The sequence below is a fragment of the Halictus rubicundus genome, chromosome 2, assembly GCF_050948215.1.
Source record: "Halictus rubicundus isolate RS-2024b chromosome 2, iyHalRubi1_principal, whole genome shotgun sequence".
In the NCBI taxonomy this organism is placed as follows: domain Eukaryota; kingdom Metazoa; phylum Arthropoda; class Insecta; order Hymenoptera; family Halictidae; genus Halictus; species Halictus rubicundus.
This window is the reverse complement of record NC_135150.1, coordinates 24,797,675-24,818,637: the sequence shown is the minus strand read 5'-3', so window position 1 is coordinate 24,818,637 and position 20,963 is coordinate 24,797,675. Positions and strand designations below refer to the sequence as shown.

Genomic DNA, 20,963 nt, shown 5'->3' with positions numbered 1-20,963 from the left:
TCACCTTGGAATTCAAAGTAAAGTTAGAAGAGAGTCCTCTCTTCTCACAAACCCATCAAACATTCAATTATAATTGACTACGTCGAAGTGGTGATACGGTAGAGAAATTTTGCTCGACGGAGAAAATCAGCGGTCACCAATCCTAGTCGGCACCGCGACGACCGTTGTTTGACTTGAAATATCACCGAACAAACCACACCCCAAGTTATCTACAAGACTGTCACAACTAAACTAGGCTAACTTTCTGTATATCTACCACAACCTTCGCTCCACGGAACTTTCCTAAGCTCCCAAGCAGTATGAATCATCATTTCTATTCTACTCAACCTCGATCGTAGAACCATACACCTTTAAATTCCCTTTCTAATGATTAAGAAGAAAAAACAACCAAAAAATAATTCCCAATGATATTCCTCACGCTAAGAATGATACCGGGGTCATAAGGGAGGGTCCCCAGGATACTATTGCAGGGTTAACATTCGCTTCACACAACTTTCCGCCCACACCTCGGTTAAACAACCATAACGCTAGCTTTCACGAGGCGCTGTTCGACGTTCCGCAAACGAATTTTTCGTTTGAACGCGGCGGTAAGAGCGGCCGTTTCCCGTGCTTCTCGGAGCCATCCTGCACCTCGATTAAACAGCCATAACACTCTTTATCTTCCAACCTCTCTTCGACGTTCCACAAACGAATTTTTCGTTTGAACGCGGAGCGAAGGCAAGAACGGCCGTTTCCCGTGCTTCTCGGCAAGTTTAAGAGCCCGTTTCCGCGTCTTCAACTTGATAGTTCGCCGGACGACCCGGTTTCCGCAGCCCGCGAGCACGCCGAGCGCGATTCAATGTTTATCGAACGAATAAAAAAGGAAAATACGCGGCCGCTGCGTCGGGGAAAACTTTCTCGATAACGGAGCGAGCGTAATCTTAACGGGCCGTGCACACCGGTTCTGGCCTTTCGCAGCTTCGAGTCTACCCTCGGGGATATTCGCCTAAATTATTCGCTTTCCTCGCGCGTCCGCCTTTCTCTTTCAACCGGTAACGACAAAACAATTTTCCTTCGAGGTTCCTGTACAAGTCTTTCTCTCTTTCACTCTTTCTCGCACAGGAGTTTCTCGTTTTCGACTGGTCCCGACGAAATTGCCGACGCTCCTCTTGAAAACGAAACGTTCTCGACCCGATCCTTCCTCTCCACTCTTCGTCGAGCTCCGCCGACAATTCCGACCGGAAACCGGGGCCCAGTTTCTCATGCAAAAGTGAAACGGGCACTGCAAAATGAAATCGCCCTACCCGGTGAACGAAGTGTGACGGGAAATCGAATTTGAATATGCGCCGGGCACTCGATTGAATAGAGTGAACGGGTTATGTTTGTGTTATGTGCTGCTGGGATTCGATGGATTTCTCGCGTTAGATTTGGTAGCGATAAACCGTTGCTTCAGATGAAGAAGATAGTAGACTGGATCTCTGGTCGATCGCGTTCGAGTAATTTGAAAGGAAAATTTGATTTGCGATTATCTGTGTGTACTCTTCTTTTTCGGAATGATTACTCCTAGTTCTTTCTGGAAGTCCGCATTTAATTTTCTCAAGTTTTGCAAAAGTAGGCCAATGTACTTCGATCAACCCTACTCGGAATTACAGCCCGAGTCAAAGCCAAAGATAGTTCCTCGTGTTAACATTCTCTAAATTACGTTGGATCAAAGCTGACACTTGATTAAGGACGAAGAAGTTTGCGACAAGAAACAGTATTAAAAGGCTCGCTGCTCGATTAAGTTTATCGGTGCGAGCATCGTCAAAGTGTTTTATACTTCGTTCGAAAATATTAGAACAGCTTTAGACTTCCACTTTTTTGAACGATTATAAATTGATCGACATATGTTAGGTGTACGAATTAATTCGTGGCCCTGAAAACGATCAAACAATCACTAAAACATAAACCAAACTTTATTTAGCAACGTTTATTTAAAACCAAACTTTTATAAAGTGAAACATTACGCTTTTGCTTTGAAATGACTTCTTAAGAAGCATAGTGCGTCTAATGTAGAATCAGACAATCTACTTCTTCTTTTTTTGTAACAAAATCTGTATCCGTAGAACAATTTCCTTCATTTGGAAATGGATGTTTGTGGATGTTGGCTTTATCGTATACAGAACATCCAAAAGTTGCTGAAGAAAAGTTGTCCTTTTGGGTGTGCATTACCTCACGTCGACATGCATTCGCAACAATTATTATAAATTTTTACATTACAAACATTCATACGTAGGCACTGATATGCTGCCTGTAGATATGCTTACACGTACGCGATTGATTAGTAATATGCAATCTGAGTGAACTGAAAATTCATTTCCGAGAATATGTTATAAAATAAATGAGATTCATAAGAATTTCCCTAGATTGAAATTTCTCGAGAAATGCTGGAATTTCTCGAGAAATGAGAAATGATCGATCATAAAATTTCTCGAGAATGAACACTGAGTGGGAGTCACCGTACGCACAAAGATTATTATGACTGTGCAAACAAGATTCGTCCTGGGGGCTGGAATTGTTGGATGGCAGTGTAAATCAAGAGGGAGAAACATTTAGCCAAACGAAAATACATTTCGCAGAAAGAGCTCGCCAAATAATCTGATCGAGTTAGCCGGCGCGGCGGTGCCCCCCGGCAACACGGAAGCTAAGGTTCGCAATTCGCGAGTTGCACGCTAAGCGAGCCGCTCGTTGCCAGTTAGTAGCCTAACTATCCCCGACGTTTAATCGTTAAACCGCCCGCCGCGCGTTAACTCTCGTGTTCTCCGTACCTGACGAACTGCAAACTGGTTCTCCTGTTCGCAGCTCGAACCCGGGGGTTCAACAGCGAAACGTCGAGTTTCCCTCGTTAACGTTTTTAACCGAGCGTAAGAGTTTCGGGACAGCGAAACTCCGAGAGGAGAGAACGAGAGAGAAAGAGGGAGAGAGAGAGAGAGAGAGATGTCGAATGACGAACAAACGGTTCTCGCCAGGTTTTCGGTCGATAGAAACCCGCACAACCCTTTCACCGAACAAGATTACTCGCTGGGATCATCTCTGCACGGTTTTCTGCGTTGTTCAAAGGAATATACAATAAACGTGTAATAATGTTTCTTCGTTAAACAGCATTATAACATTTTCATTCAAAATCGGACATTTCATACGCAACAACCTAATACAGTTTTATCTCCGTAACTGTCGGCAAAGTCTCTACCATAATTGTCCAAATTTTATCCCCACCCCTGGGGGGATCCCCCTTGGAGTCAGTCAAGCGGTACACACGCTCAACGACCGAGCCAACGAGGGGTCGAGTATCGGTGAGACTCACACTAAAAGATTGGAACTTTTGTAATTTCTTAATTTTTTTTTTTTGAGAAACTTTTAGCATCGTATTCGTCTCGTTTTTTCTAATTAAAATGACACCAAACACGATGTAGTTACGATCACAACTACTTCGGTAATAAGTAGACTGCGGATTTTATGCGTTTATGACAAAAATGGGTAAGCACAATTTAAAGCGATGGACACATTAAAAAGATTTAGGGCCACCGGCGTATCGGTTTTAGCTTAACACGTTGACTGCCATGTCAGCCATATGTCGGTGACGGAATTATTTCTCCAGGTTTCAAAATTAATTTTTACGTTAATATATTCATTGCGCCAAATTTGATTAGGATCTGTAAAATACGAGAAAGTTGGAGGACCACTCAATATCATACATTTAATTTTTTCAATTTTTATTTCATTAAATAACTTTGATTTTATCGAGTTTTTGACGTTTCCAGTTTGGCAGTGAAAGTGTTAACACGTTGACTGCCATGTCACCCATATGTGGGTGACGGAATTATTTGTCCAGGTTTTAAAATTAATTTTTACGTTAATATATTCATCGTACCAAATTTGATTAGGATCTGTAAAACACAACAAACTGGGAGGACTACTCAACATCATACATTTAATTTTTTCAATTTTTATTTCATTAAATAACTTACTTTGATTTCATGGAATTTTGGAGGTTTCTAGTTTGGCAGTGAAAGTGTTAATAAAATAATTAAAAGAAGAAAGAAACTTTTATCTCGCTCCTGTGTGTCTTGCAATCGATGCACACATTTTTTATTCTGCATAAAGGTCCGCAATCATAAGCGATTAAAATTGCAGGCGTGAAGAAGAACCGTGAATGGAAAAGATAGAGAGGCAGGAAATCAAAGCGTCCCTCTTTCTTTTTCAATCGCTATCCTTCTCTACGTTCGGCATACTACAAAGAATGCAGCACCTCTGCTAGAACTGTCGCACGGCAGACCCGACGATACGACAGTTACGGAAATACTACTGTCTCATCTTTTCTCCACGTTTCTGGGATCGATTGGCATTTGGGAGAGGCTGAATCAGACGGATCTTCGGGGATCGATGGATCGGGGATAGCCGTTGAAGGGCGGATCGTGAATCGCGTCGCGGAAACGGAGCTGCGGACCGACGCGACGGCGTCGGCGGCGTCGGCGGCGGCGCATCGCGTCGCGTCGCGATTATCAACTTATGTGGGCGTAGGAGGCGGCGTGTATACGTAGTGGCTCGTCCGAGATCCGGTGCAGGTGCACCGGATGGCTGGGATGACCGGCGCAGTTTCAGTTGCAGTTGCAGCCTGTCGCAGCCAGCCGGTCATCGCTTCTCTCCACCAGCGTGTGCGTGCGTGTACATGCACCTATCCGACCAGCTTGTGTTCGCGCGCGCGCGGACACGGAGACGGATATGTACAGCGCGCTGCAACTTCGACCTTCGAAATTTTGATAATTGCATAAGAAAAATATTAACACACTCCGTTCAACGCTTTATGAAATGAGCTACAAACGAAAATACCGATTTCGAACGGCACAATTAACCCTTTGTCTTACAAGTTCATTCCGAAGTTTCTGATTAACACGTTCGCGGACGTGAATGCTATAGCATTCATTTTCATAGTGATGCAAAATGACATGAATGCCATAGCATTCAAATTTTAAAGCCAACTTTTATTCATTTAATTTTATACAACCTTAAGTTTTTGCAATTAATATACATTTCAAAGTAATGACCAACTGTCATTACCAATGACAGTTAACTTATTATTATTGTTTATGTCTAATCAGATTTCGGATAGTACAACTAGTTTCAAGAAAAATTGCCTGTCTATTTTTGCAGCTCCCTGAAATTTTTACTGTCCGTGAACGTGTTAACACTAACTAAACCTACCACACGCGGTCAAATGACCGTTTTTGAAATTTCGTTTAGAATTTCTTGTATACAACATTACTGTATCGCCATGTAACTTATTGACTTTTCCTATAATGTACATACAACCCATTTTTCAATATTCACAAGTTTCTTTATTGTTTACTTTCCGAAAAAATTTCGTAGCATGTCTTTCTATATTAAGATACATCTTTTTTTTTTGAAGCGGTCATTTGACCGCCCATGGTAGGATTAGTTACACATGAAATGTCGGTAGGTTTAGTGTTAAAACGTACTACGTCTTGCCAGCGACATATATCGTCCAGGAGACGTGTTATGTTACACTCCTCGACGTCCGAGGCCTCTCGAACTTCGTGGCCCCTCCCGGGGTATACCCCGTGGTAGTGGGGATAATTCCGCGACGTTTATCATCCAGACCTTGGCGACATATATAGAGAAATCACTGTAATTTTATCGCATTTCATGTTCAGAATATGAAGGGAAATTTTTATTGGTCCGATATTATTCTGTTTTATTTTATTTTGGCGCTACTTTGTTATGTCTTATTTTATGTACAATTTAAAGAACCGTTTTAGGAAGTTCACAAGAAATTTTTAGTGTTGTGGTATTTTATTGCAGTATTATTTTATTATATTTTATATGTCACCAGGCCTTGGTGATGTATATAGAGACATCACTGTAAATATGCAGCGATGAAAAATAATTTGTGTTGCTTTAAAATCAATATTCTAGGGACTGAATATGTTAGCACAAAAATTCTATGAATACGTTAAAGATGCACAGTGTGAATGCACAGTACAGGAAAATTTGTACGAATATGCCACGTGACTACAGTGACTGGTGTCAACTAAAAATGAAACGGCGATGTTCATGGAAGCAAATTGAGAAATTTGCAAAGATTACTTTGACTTCTGTGTGGTTCACATGCACGCGAAGATTTCGTCTCCCTGTTGAGGCAGTTTGCCGTCGTTGTACCCAGGTTGACATATTTTTGACTTGATTACAAAGTCAGTTCGATCGTATTTAGGTTCATTCGGATGGCTTCGAAGTTTTGTAGATGTACACCGGAGGGTTGCAAGCGAAGTTCCAACTATTTCGAACTCGAATATTTATTGTTCGGAATAGATCGAACTTCGAATTACACCGGTGATTTCTGACTCATTAGTTTTTACGATTTTCGTTTCGATGTTTTTCTTTTTTTAATCCTCTTACATCGTAAAAATCTCTCTTGAATTTGTATACAGTGTTTCACATATTTACTCGGAGCACGTAAAATTGCAAGCATAACGGGAACGAAAGCACCGAGGTCCGTGCATAAATAAAATTAACGTGCCAGTTTATCGGCTCCCTTTGTACTAGTTCCATGACCAAAATGCGAAGAATTTTGGCCACGTGGCAGGCTGCAATTATTTCGTTAGCATCCCCGCGTTTCGTTAATCTGCCGTAATCCGACTGAGCTCCGCTCGTAAATAAATGAATAAATAAATAAATAACTACACCGCGCGCAGGAGAGCCCCGTTAGCTCTGATTAATAATGGTTATGTACTCTTCACGGGCGATATCATTGTATTAACCGAGTCGTAATTAACGCCGTTCCTGCCGTACTTTCTCTCTTGATGCGTTTCCGCGTCTTCGTGATATTGTATTTACATATAATTAATGTAACCTGTTTATTATCCGGCCTACTGTTCTACAATATACCAAAAGCCATTTTAAACACGAGGGGCACGAAGGCGGGCACTATGTATATATTAAAATAAATTATAAATAGACACAATAATTACATTATATCATTTGAATATTATTTAGATACAATTTAATATTACTATCGCTTAAATAATATTAAAAATAACTAATCAATGGAACAAATAATAGATAAATTGTGACTAACGAGTCCCATGTCGCGGAAAAATTGGCCACGGTGGAATTTTACTATACAACATAGTAGAACTCGGCTGCGCCGGTTTGCAAAGACGGTTTGCTAAGAGCAGAGAATTGCGAAACGCGAACCGCCGGAAACAATTACGAGGAAACGGTGGCTCGAGTACGTTCGCAGAATCCGCGATGATCGAGCGCGTGCGAACTCCCCGCTTCGAGTCGGAAGATGAAGGGATGAGTCGCGAGGTTTCATGGCAAATGGAATCGCTCGTAAATCCGCGGTTAGCTTTTGTCAACCATACCAACTGGACCAGCGCACTCGTGCGATTTCCACACCCCCGTTAATCGGAAACGTTTTACGCGATGTTCGATAGAGAGAAATCATTTAAACCTGTTACTCCGTGAAGCATTGATACCGCCATTTCCTGAACGGCGCGATGGTAATAACAATTTTCCACCGTTCTCGCAGACGGATCGAAGATCCGTCGAACACTATTTCACCCTCCTTCCACCCCTGCATTCGCTGTTTAGACTCGCGAGATCGCCGAGTCCACTGAAAAAAAAAAGAGAAGAAAACGGCGCAATAGTGACTTTACGGCTCGTAAATCCTGATTACCTGACGCAGCTCTATTCGAGGCTTCCGGGCGTGTCCGGGACTATACCGACGACGTACAGTCACTATCACGCAACGACGCGTTGACGTCTCCACAGTCGACAGGTGAGTCTCCTTTATCAGATAAAGCAGGCGAGGCTGATTTGCCAAGTAAACTTTCCCTAACACGTTAATGTTTGTTCAGTCAGAAACATTGATGATCTTTGGGAATTTTTTTCTCGAGAACAGTGAGAGCTAATTGAAAAATTGTTGTTGCATTCGAAGGGTTATGGTTTCGAGAATGTCTCATCATTTTTTTTTATTTAAGAATATCGATCGAGTACAGAGTTATGGCTGATTTCCCAGAGGTCCTACTGAAAAGACGTATTTCTTGCGCGTTTCATTTTATTGACTAAAAACGAGCGATTTTGTTGTCGAAAAATTGCCATCGTCTCCAATCGATACAGTGATTTCTCTGTATATGTGTCGCCAAGGCATAGGTGATAAATCATCCCCACTGCCGCGGAGCCCGTGAGGGGCCTCATAAACATAACGCGTCTCCTGGACGATATATGTCGCTGGCAAGACCCGTGTTGTTGACATACGTCGAGAATTCACTGTATTTCGAAAAGTCCTTCGCTCGGAAGTTAATTTCAGCTAATTTCCGATGAATCGACGCTCGGCAACAATGATCGCTGCCTTCCTGAGAGGTCCTCCGGGGGAATAATTTACAACTTCGTAACAAATAGATATTTTCAAATACAAAAAATTACGCACTGTTCTCGAAACCAAGCCAGTTCGAACACAGGAACGGTTTTTGGACGCGGTCTCGCGGTTCCCGAGAAAAAAACGTCGGATTCTCTCGGTTTCCCGATTCGCAACTCGTTAATTACCGAACGAAAAAAAAAGAGACACGACCGCCGGCTGTTCCACGGTTCATCCCGCTAATTGGGCCTTAAGTTCTCGGCGCTGGTTCGCTAATACGGTTGGGTAATGCGGAGTCAAAGGCGAGCGGATCAAAGCGCGCAGGTTCATTAATCTCCGTAGCTAATCAGGGAACTGGGGAGGGGGGGACAGACAATTGTTTACAGGGGACGCACTGATTGCTCTATCCGCTCGAAACCGACGCGACATGCTCTGCGGGGACAGGACACTTCGGGTACATCTGCGGGTCCCGTCTTGGGACCGATAACCTGCCAATCGATTCCTCGATCATGAATGCCCTCATGGCCGCGTTTAATGGGGAGTGATTGCGATCCGGCGGGCGCCAATTATCATCTAAATAGATCAAATATTCCGAGCATCGAAAGACTTGCTTTGTCTTAATTATCGAACGACTTTCCTGAAGGAGAACGTCGTTTCAACCCCATCATTGCACAACGGACTTTATGCATTCACAACATAAATTCAATACGTATAATTTAACCAGTTAACTGTGGAGTTTAATTTGAAATTTATGCACGGAATTAAAATCAAGTAATGAGGAATACGTCGAACGCAGACCAAATGCCGCTATTATGTATTTTACGAAAACAGTAAAACAAAATGAGAAAGAATTACGTTTTTATTCGAGAAGAAATTAACAATTCATTTACGTTAACCACACCGCAACAGAGTTTCGGATTGACGTGTATACACGTCGAACGCGCTTAATTGGTTAAAAGGGTAAAGACGTTCGAAAAATTTTAAAATATTGTTGGACCATTGTCAGCTTGTTAAACATATTAGGAAAGAAAATAAATTTCTATTTCGCTCCAGTTTGTTGCAATTCAGGTAGAAACATTGTATCCCGCACGAAGATCCGTTGTTTATTTATCACAAATGCATAATGTCCGTCTAACGAACATGTCGTATATAACTAAACGCAGAATCATCCACTAGGAACAAAGATCTCAAAGATCCCCTAAGAACATAATATAATAGAAGGTAGTTTAACAATCGCGGGACGATTAACACTAAACCTACCGACACTTCTTACATACCTATTCCTACAGTGCGCGGTCATAATGACCGGTCTTTAAAAAAAGTTATTGTTAACATAATTAAAGATAATAGTCAATTTGTTGCTGAACGAATTAGCAGATGAATAACTTCCGTAAAATGTCGATACAAATTTATGTTTATATAATTGCAATTATATAAAAAATACTGCGACGGACTCTCCTCGATTTACAAAATTCTACTGTGTCCACCTTTGAGGTTTGGATGCATTTGCCATAAAACAGTATCATCAACCAGGCACCTGCGTAACTTGATAGCGTCTCATTCAACAAGGCGGCTCATTTATTTTGAGTTGGCCATGCTACATTGAGAGTAGCCTTTCTTTTATTGTTTAGGTTTAGAAGAGTACAAGCGTAGGACAAGATACATATATTTCTTGAAAAAAAAAAGAAATAAAATGAGAAATAAATACTGAAAAATACATTGTATACATACTTTAAAGAAAAGTCGTAAAGAAGAAGTCTGAATAGGTCAATTTGACCGGCGGTGGTAGGTAATATACGTATATGAACTTGTAAGGGTCAAAATCTTGACAAATTGACGCTCCAATATTGCAACGAGCAGTTTAAAAGTGGTCACTTGTGTTTCCTAAAAGTCCAATCTGCGTCTGTATGGAGCCCAAATTGCGAATTTCTACCTCATCGTCGAGTAATTTGTAATATTCGGCAGAAAACTCGCTTTCTGAGGCAAGTATGGCGTCACAAGATGGCGGCCGCGGAGAGATTCTCTTAATTTCAAGAGATTTAGTGTTCGTACCGAAAAAAGGCTCCGGACAGACGTAGCAAAGACATGTACAAACACTTGATTTCGCATTTTTAATTGATTACTTACTTATTTAAGACGTGAAACGTCTAGGAAAATGTCACAGCGTAACAGTCAAGGCCAAATGCCAGCCGACCGTTCCCGGGCCCGAGTAGAAAAGAAAGGCACACCGTTCTGGGAATGCACAGGTGAGTAGGGGAGCGCGTGACGAGTTTATTCGTCCCAGCTGTTTAACAGGTTAATCTCGAATTACCGTATTCTCGAGCTTATCGTTCGTCGAGGGTCTCTTGTCGCGAGCTCGCGACGTCGACGCCGACGTCGGATTTTCGGAGCCGTTTTCCCCCGACGTTATCCGGGAAAATGCAGTCTCGTCGCGGAACGATTTTTCCGGCGATTTATCCGGCGCCGTTTTCCACGGCTGGAATATTAGCGGCGAATCTCGAGGGGGAGAGGGAAGGGGATAAGAGGCTAACTAGGGAGAGGGGAGGAGGGGGGAGGGGTTGAACGGGGCCCCGGGAATTTTGGTTAACCGCATAATGGATCGAATTCCTTCGTCGCTCTCGGCGAACACAGGGTGAACCGCCCGAATAATTCCTGAATTATGCGTTGCTCGAATAATCGCTGACGCTCCGACGAGAAAAACCTCCCGTAATTAACATCGACAATTTTTTCGCGTTTCTATTTCGGAAGTTCTGCTCGGCGGTGATCGTTAACACGGTTTTAGGCGAACCCCGCTCGAGAACTTTCGGATCGATGCGGACATCTCTGCGGGGAACATTTTTCCATGTTAATTGGATACTGTGGAATTTTTTTAATCCGTTCGATGCCTCGACTTTTAACCACTCGGTGTTGTCGTGAAGCAAGTCGCGTTGTGACGGACAACTTTTTTCGGAAGCATCGGTAGATTACTTCAACGAGTGTTTGCGATGAAATAAAAATGTATTTGCTAGAGGAAATGTACGGGGACATTACAGTATCTATATTGACGATAATAAAATAATCGTAGATTCTTTCACGAAAATAAGACAACTGGATTCTATGCTTCAGGCTATGCATCATGACCATAAATGCTCATTTAAATCTTAAAGACCGACAGTTTGGACTTGGGAAAGAAATTTCTTCTTTCTTTACTGAACAAATGGATTCTTTTTGGTAAATTCTTATTAACACGTTAACTGCCACCTAGTCACATATGACCGACAGTGATTTTTGACTAGGTTTAGAAATTCATTTTTCCAGATAAACCGAAATTTATTAGGATCTTTAGAATTCAAAAGGGTTAAGACAGCATCCCCTATAATACATTTTAAATTTCTAGTTTCGGCTTCAGTAATTAAAGTATACTGATTTTGTAAGAATCTCTAGGATTGATTTCTGGCATCGTACTAACTCTTGTTCACTCAACGCCTTCCCGTGCCATTTAGCTCGACGAAGTCCGGGCCCAAGCGGTAGGGGTCAACGCACGGTAAACAGACCAGAGAGTAGTGATGCTCGCGAAAACAGTTGCAATACTAGCCGAAATGTAAATACCTGTGACACCTGTCATTTGTAAATCATTCCGCGCGTCAGACTCGCAATATTTACGTTTGTCTCGATTTTCGGTCGACGAGCGCTACTCGTGATGTTTACGTTTGGGCCGAAATCTTCGTCACGAGTCAGACTCGTTAAAGTACGGGACGGGTTAACGTTGTCCTCTAGACAAAAAATCAATTCGAATAAATCAAAAGCTCTCGTTGAAATCGAACCAAATCGAACCAGGATCCATTTCCCCCACCACCGAAAATAGTATCCCGATCCGCGGCAAAACAAACAACAAGTCCCAGCGGAATCGCAGTAAACCAAGCGATCTTTGTTGATACATCAACGGTAATCTTGTATGCCATTTAAGCGGAATTGACTTTCAAATGAATTCTTCCGTTTCTATTTACATATTTCAGTGCTGCGAACGAGCGAGGAGGGACCCTCTCCACTGTGAAGACAAAAGTGCATTTTAAACTCGAATAGAAAAAGAGTAGGGGGAGGGTCGATTAAAAATTTTTTACCGAGAGGGATAAACCAGTACGACAACAACCGGTGTCTTTCTCCGTCTTCGGTGCCGTTTTTCGTCAGTCGTGAAATTTCAATCGAGCCATTAACTTCGGAAAAAGGCGCCCGTCGAATGGAAAATCGACGGTAAAAGACGAATGGAATCGGAATCGCGTAAGAACGTTTACTCGGGCGCTCGCCCGCCGTCCGGGCGTTACCTTTTAACAGAATTTATTCGATTTATTATGCAACCGGGGGCTTGGTATCGATCGGGAACGATAGCCAGGAGCTCGCAGCACGGTGAAAACGACGATTATCAACGAGAGAGACCGTCCGTAGCTTCGCTACGGTGATACCGATTAGAAAAACGGCGCGCGCTGGTCAAAATACATTTTTTGCTAGTCGAGAACTTAATTATTTCTTTACGAAACTGTCGCCGACATATTCCTCGCATTTTTCCGATTAAAATGATTCCAAACACGACGCAGCTCGGATCGTATTTACTCGTTTAGTCCTCGATATTGTGGAACCTCTGCTATCCGAACTGAGATGGAGAACATAAGCGTTCACACGACAAAACAGTTATTTGGATAGGGACAGCGATTTGTACAATGAATCCTGCTGTTTGTGGACCGCTTTAAGCTGTTTATATGCGAAACACGTTCGAATAATGAATAGTTGAAATATCAATTCGGATAATCGAGGTTAAATTAAATCGTGAATTAAGCGAGCAAATAGGATCCGAAGTGTATCGTGTTTAGTCTCATTTCAATCGGAACAGAATCACGCATATGTTGCCGCTAGTTTCATAAAGAAATAAGTAAAAAATGTTTTATCGTTGATTTTGTCCTGCTATAGTGGGGATAACTACTGTACTGTCATTATTTCCATAACATATATACATTCTGTAATATTAACAAACACATGTCTGTCTGCTGAAACATATGTATAATAGTTATGCCGTGGACTTGTAAAATTCCAAATTGTCCGCACGAATTACAAAAAAAAAAGGGAGTTACATAAAAATTGATTTGTTTCTTTAATCATTGTGACGGGTGGTAAGCAATGTGCCAGTAATGTTAAATTCATCATTTCTGTCACAGAATCCGCAGTCTAATAGCAACTCTATCGACAAAATCGAAAAGGTTTCTGTTCATTTGTCAAGCTGACTTTGTTCGCCGCGAGGCGCAAGCTTTTTTCACGGGAGATCAAGCCTCGAAATCCTGATCGAATTCCAACGAAAAGTCTCGTTAACGACTCGGTTTTGCCGTCTCTTTTTAGTCGAAGCGGGGCAAGGGCTGCGAGAGGGGAGGCGAGGAGGAGCACAGAGAGACGGAAGAAGAGACGCTTCGTTAAACGAGCCAGCAACTTCTTCCTACTTTGAACGGGGTAAATGAATTGCTCGGCAAACTTGTAATCCGAACAATCAACGGCCGTATTCTTGCCGCTTGGAATGCGAGTGGAAGCGAGTGGAAGCGAGTGGAAGCTCGGCGAAAGCCAAGAGGATGTGTCGAATCCGCTTCCAGTGCGTGCTGGTCCGCTCGACATCGCAAACACGCTGTGCCTGCACGCTCGAGCGAAACCGATGCCGATTCCGATCCGATTGTTCACTGTTTCCGAACGATTATCGATAAAGAAACCGATTTTTCTCTGGAGGACGTGGACCACAGAATGGGGACGCTGATTATTCTTACAATTAACGAATATAATTAATTCGTTCGGCTCGACTTCGTGGCGAACTTCTTAACTCTTTCAGCTTTCACAGCTTTGACACTTCTCTTTTGTTAAAGTAATTCTTACTTTTTAAGAAAACTCGCCATCTGGCAAAAAGGAAAGTTTTGCTATGTCCAAATGGTCAGGATGGCAGGACTTGGGAAATACCCAAGGACAAGGTTTTTATGACAAGCAGGTAAAAAGCCTAGACTGGTCAAAACGCTAGGACACCAAGGCAGTCAGTCTCAGCAAAGGAACTGAACCGTGCGGACATGGTTTAAGCAGACCGAATACTGTAATTCTTTTTCTAAATATATCCATTCAATCTTTTTCTGTTACACATCTCCACGCGTCTCTTTCTATTCAAACCAATCCTTTAACATCTTTGATTATTTTTTGCAGATTTTTGACGTAGGTTGCAGCTGTGCTTCTTTACTTGCGTTGTGCAAAATGAAAAAATCATATGGAACGGAAATATTCTAGTTGGGCGAAAATGTTTCGGAGCTAAAGTAGCTTCGAGTGCGAAGGGTTAAATATGAACAAACCGAACCCTTAGCACTCGAATGACGACTGTAAGGTGTCACTAAAAATTGCTGTACCATTATTCAAAATGTTTTTATGCAATTTGTTTGTATTTAATAAATTACTAAACATTTCAGTATTGTACGAGGCAATTGCACCATTTTCATATGTACAACAAATATGTATATAGAAGGGAAATATTCTAGATCGGAAGAAGATCAAAGTAAGTTATTTAATGAAATAAAAATTGCAAACAATTCAATGTACAATACCGAGTAATCCTCCAACTTCCTTGCATGTTACAGATCCTAATCTAGTACAATGAATATATCAACGCAAAAATTCATTTTAAAACCAGCACAAATAATTCCGTCACCCGCAAATGGGTGACGCGGCGACGAACGTGTTAAAAAAGATTACTTGTTAATATTCTACACCGCAAATATCACTTCGATGTCTTTAATAGTTAAGAAGTTGTACCAAAATGTGACTAAATTTCGCGTTTTAGGCCACCGTGCGTCCGGTATAGAACGCGATCGAAATTCCGCGCGACCTCCGCGCGAGGGTGGCGGAGCGCTAATCGTTTGAATCGATATCCCGCTCGAGTTGGCATCAGTCTACCGGGCACTTCTTCCTCGAATTTCTGTCCACGCGATCCGCTCGAAAACACTTCAGGCTGGGCGTTCGCGAGCGCCGATAATACGGCGATCTGAAAATGATCGGATCGCGCACTTGCCCGCCGCGCCGCCGATCGCTCGAGTGTCTTGCGGGTAACGAGCAATCCCATCGCAAAGTTCGCTACGTGCGAACAATCGTGCCGGCCGTCGGGCAATTAACAATTCATTTTTTCCCCTCCCCTTCGCCTTCCCCCACTCCTCTTCCTCCGATCGAGATTGCCGATAAATTGCCGAGTAACGAGACCGGGTTTCTCTCTGTTCGATAACCGACGGAAAGTGTCGCCCGCAAGGTACCCGTTACCGGAAGTTCGGTCGCGTTAGGCCACACCGCTTTACTCTATCCACCCCTCCCCCTCTAGCCGCCGCGAAAATTGCCGATTAATCCTTTAATTAATTTTCTGCTTCGAGTTCTGGCATTATTAATACCGTCTGCGAGTCAGATAACCGAGCAGATTACTCGCGCTAATGTGCCCCTGCTTTAGAGCTCTTCGCGGTTCTGATCACTCTAAATTATGTTTCTCCGTGATTGCTGAAGCGCGCAAGGTTGTTGGTCTTTTTTTTTTTTTTAATAACTTTTACGCGCTGTTGCATGCTGCAAATGGGTTCGATGTTTGAGGGCTCAATGGATTTGGAGAATTAATTTTTCTGCTGACGTGGGATTTTATGTATTTGTCAGAAATGTTAGAGGAATTAGAGGATACCGGTACAGGTAATTTTCAATCTTTTAAAATTGTTGAATTGTTGAAAATTGTCGAGAATTGTTGGCTCCTCTTCGCATAAAGATCCGCACTCTAAGCAACGAATTTATCTCCAGCTTTTTGCGATTCCAGTCGTCCACCGTGCGTTGGTGGCAGGTTTAATCCTTCAGATCGATGGCCAGATTAAAAGAAAAAACGATTAAGCTCCCTCCAAAAGAAAATTCGCTAACAATGTCTATCAATCTGTAACTGTAAATGTGAGCGTCACTAATCGGTGCATGTTCCGCAAACTCTCCGCGCAAAGGCGCTCAACAGATTCGTCGACGATCTCCGCAGAATCTAGCCGACATTCAGCAACCACCAGTGAATTCTCGATATATGTCACGGGTCTTGTCAGGGTCGTATATCGTCCAGGAGACGTACCCTGTGTGTTGTGTTTACAGTCGGCGTCCGAGTCCTCTCGAGCTTCGCGGCCCCTCGCACGGTATACCCCGCGGTAGTGGGGATAATTCCGCGACGTTTATCACCCAGGCCTTGGCGACATATACAAAGAAAAGCTGTCGCGGGCCAATTCGTTCACCATAGTCAGCTCGTTACGAATTGAAAAGCTGTGCTAAGAACCGTCTAGCACAGCGAGCCCAGCATTCCGCAGACCGAGATGATCGAATCAGTGTGTATCGGTCGGGCGATATCGTCGCGTCGCGTCGCGTCGCGTCTCGTCGCGTCGCCGAGAAGAAAGAGAACTCGGTGTCGGTGGCGTTGCCGAAGGGGTACGAGAGGATTGCGGGGGTGGAGACGGTACGTGCGAGGAATTTCAGCAAGGTCGAGACACTCGCCGTGTCCCGGGACAAAGAGTTTCTTGGCAGGTCTCTCCGTAGGAGGAACACGGGAGCGTAAGTGGAGAATAAGAGGAAAGAAGGCGGGGGGTAGGGGGAGGGGTTGAATCCGTTCCTAATTGCAGGATTCGCTGGCCGAAACGCTGATTAGCGTTGATTGCTGAAGAGGTCGTTCAACGGGGGCCGTGGCCGGGGGAGAGGGGGGGGGGCTGTTGCATTTATCGCATAAGTCGCAGAGGACGCAGCCTGGCAACTATGCGGGACGACGACTCGCCTCGTCTCCCGAAACAAAAGCTTTGATTCCGATTCGAACCTTTCCTTTTCTCCCTCTCTCTCTCTCTCTCTTTCTATTTCTCCATCTCTGTGTCTATTAGATTGTTGTGTATGAGATGTCCCACTTTTACTGTACATGGAAAAATGGTAGTAATTAGTTTCTTTTCGTTTTGCATTTTTGACGAGGTACGAAGGTCACCTTGAGTTTCTTCACACGTTAACTGCCACGTCAGTCACATATAACTGACAGTGATTTTTGACTAGGTTTAGAATTGCACTTTTATTGTGACATATCCAGATAAACCGAATTTGATTAGAATCTTTAGAATTCAGAAGGGTCAAGACAGCATCCCCTGCAATACATTCTAAATTTCTAGTTTCGGTTTCATCCATTAAATTGCACTGATTTTGTGAGAATCACTGGGATTGATTTTCGGCGCTGAACGTGTTAATCCTGCAATTGAACAGAAAATTGAACGCTTAATTAAAAAAAAGAACGTGTACGGGGGTAAAAAATGAATTGTCAGATATATTCTTTAAATGATTTTGTATGCGATGCTCTGAATGTTCCCCGTTACACGTTAATACGTTTGCGTAATCGAGTGCGATCGAGCGCAAGTGATGCACGTTGAAGTATTTTCGGTTCAATTATTTTCTCATACGCCGTATCGTTTACAAGCGATTTAGGTTGGACACTTGGCTGAATCATCCTGTATCTGTCTGCTCGTCTATCTGTCGTTCTCTTCGTCTGTCGGTCGGCCCTTCTCTCCGCCACGTTTCGCTGTAATTTGTCGCGGATTCTTTGCTCGAGCTCATCCTCTCCGGCGAAACAATGGCTCGTTTACGCGGTTACCGTCGAGGAATCGACGCGCGCGATGAGGCCACGCGGAAAGCCGGAAAAGCGGACGGGATCCCGCGAGAATCGCCTCGGAAAACTCGAATCGGCCGGGGAGACGTTAATTCCTCGGCATAAGCGTATCTCCGAGTCGCGAGAACTATTCAAACTCGACAATAATAACGTCACCGACGACGGAACGGCCGCCGCCGGGATGGACAAGGGCAGAAGGAAATTGCTGTGGATCGACGTCTCGCGATCCTCCGAGTCCCGGTGGCTAGATGCGCGATCCTGGACGAGAAGAATTATTTTCATTTCCACCGGCAAAAATATCTTCCAAATGGTAACTTTTCTTAAAGCGGTGGTATTAGCGACTTGAACTCCTTCAAGAATTGGGAAGAATTAATTTGACGTGTAAAAAGAATCGCAGAAAATGATTTTTATTTCTATCTATTGTTGGTCAAAAATTTCACCCTACACCCCTGATAACGGTACCATTTTTTAAAGTGAAGTAAATGGCTCGAGGTTCTTCAAGTACTCGCAAGAATTAACTTATTGCTTGACATGTTAAAAGAATTGTACGAAAATGATTTTTATTTCTATCTGATGTTGGTAAAAAATTTCACCCTACACCCCTGATAACGGTACCATTTTTTAAAGTGAAGTAAATGGCTCGAGGTTCTTCAAGTACTCGCAAGAATTAACTGATTGCTTGACATGTTAAAAGAATTGTACGAAAATGATTTTTATTTCTATCTGATGTTGGTAAAAAATTTCACCCTACACCCCTGATAACGGTACCATTTTTTAAAGTGAAGTAAATGGCTCGAGGTTCTTCAAGTACTCGCAAGAATTAACTTATTGCTTGACATGTTAAAAGAATTGTACGAATATAATTTTTGTTTCCATCTATTGTTGGTCAAAAATGTCACCCTACACCCCTGAAAATGGTACCTTTGTTTAAAGTGGAGTAAATGGCTTGAGTTTCTTCAAGTACTCGCAAGAATTAACTTATTGCTTGACATGTTAAAAGAATTGTACGAATATAATTTTTGTTTCCATCTATTGTTGGTCAAAAATGTCACCCTACACCCCTGAAAATGGTACCTTTGTTTAAAGTGGAGTAAATGGCTTGAGTTTCTTCAAGTACTCGCAAGAATTAACTTATTGCTCGACGTGTAAAAAGAATTGTAAGAAAATGATTTTTGTTTCCATCTATTGTTGGTCAAAAATGTCACCCCACACCCCTGAAAACGGTACCTTTTTTTTAAGTGGAGTAAATGGCGTGAGTTTCTTCAAGTGCTCGCAAGAATTAATTTATTGATCCACATGTAAAAAGAATTGTAAGAAACTGATTTTTGTTTCCATCCACTGTTGGTCAAAAATGTCACCCTACACCCCTGATAACGGTACCTTTTCTTAAAGTGGAGTAAGTCGCAAGAACTTACGATTAGGATTACTTTATCGCGTGTAAAAGTATTTTGAGAAAATCGCATTTGGCAGAAACCTCGACGAAAACGGTAAATATTGCTTTATAAATTGCTTTCGCAAGTTCATTTTCCTTCGGGCAAAAATTGAGAAAAGAAATTGAAACAGTGCGCCGGTCTACCTAATTAATAGGCTCCCCAGCTGTTAATCCGAGACTTTGCAAGTCGATAGGCACCGCATAAAAGATTCCTATCGATTCGCAGCTGTAGAACAGCGCATACTCTTTAGACGATCATTACGGAGAACATAACCCTGCAAAAAGGTCGCCAAAGAGTCCGGTAATAGGTACTGTTAAATTATTACAGCACTGTACAACAGCAGCTCCGATTCCCGATGATTCCACGATAAATCAGATAAACGTTTTACAAACGTACTATCGCCGATGGAAACTATCAAGTGGAAGATTCATTTAGAATTGATAACCAGCTCTTTGCGAACGGTGGCTCTTTCTGACTGGTTTCCGTTGGTCAGCAGTCAAAGGGTTAAAGAAACTTCACCGCAGACTATGTAATTACGAGGCTGCCCCGCTTAACAAAAACTTTTAGGTCGCCTTACGGTAATGGCACTTTTTCCCCGGTTCAAGAGCAACGAAAATCTCTTTCGGTGAAAATCCCGCGGCTCCTCCGAGAAATCTTAGATAACGGGAACACGTCCTGTGCAAGGATGTTCCTGGCCGCAATAAAGATGGACCCTTGTGCATGGTTCGGGTAAACGCTGCGTTAATATCTTATAAATTAAATTGCATGGAACTCGGCGTTCACTTAGGGGGAAAAACTGATTCGCTCGACCGTGCCGAGCGTAAACTGCCTGGGGTGACGTTAATTTGCGCTGCGTGCTTATTAGCTAAATTATTCCGGCGTGATCTTTTAATGATTCCAGACTACTTATTCCACAACAATATCAATACAATGCAATTTTCGTGGGCATTTTTCATCAGATGACACAGACAATCCCTTGCAGTTCTAATGAAGTTGATCCTCTCGCGGAGGACCTAACTCGAACGATGCACAAGGGTTGCAAGAGAGAAAGAAATCTCAATTCGTCGAAGAAGTTTCAAACTCTTCTGCAAGTTCAACAATGATGGACCAGCGTCTCCGACTAGGAAACCATCCACAGATCATCCCTCATCCTTGTACAAATTCTCAATGAACCCCTCGACGGTCACATAATCAAAACTGTCCTATATAAAATCAGTGATTTATCTGAGAAATTACAAAAGCAGTCTCGTGTTCCTTATCTGTTCTAAATAGGTTAATAGAGTCACCTATAGGAACATAAATGAACTAGAGTGACCTGTCCAGTAGCGAATAAACGCCTCCAGTGAATAAACATAATTCGTATTAAACGAAAAAATAACATTTACGATGTCCTCTTATTGAAATTTACGCAGTAATTGTATTGCAAATCACGGATGTCTCCCTCAAAAGGAATAATATTTTTACA

The 20,963-nt window shown here is 42.6% G+C and overlaps 1 protein-coding gene across 1 annotated transcript in view; it reads right to left on the bottom strand.

Moving 5' to 3' along the window:
- The window catches only part of Mid1 (calcium-permeable channel component Mid1), a 105,661-nt gene that overhangs the window by 81,827 nt on the left and 2,871 nt on the right, over nt 1-20,963 (bottom strand). The gene's annotated exons all lie outside the window — the stretch shown is intronic.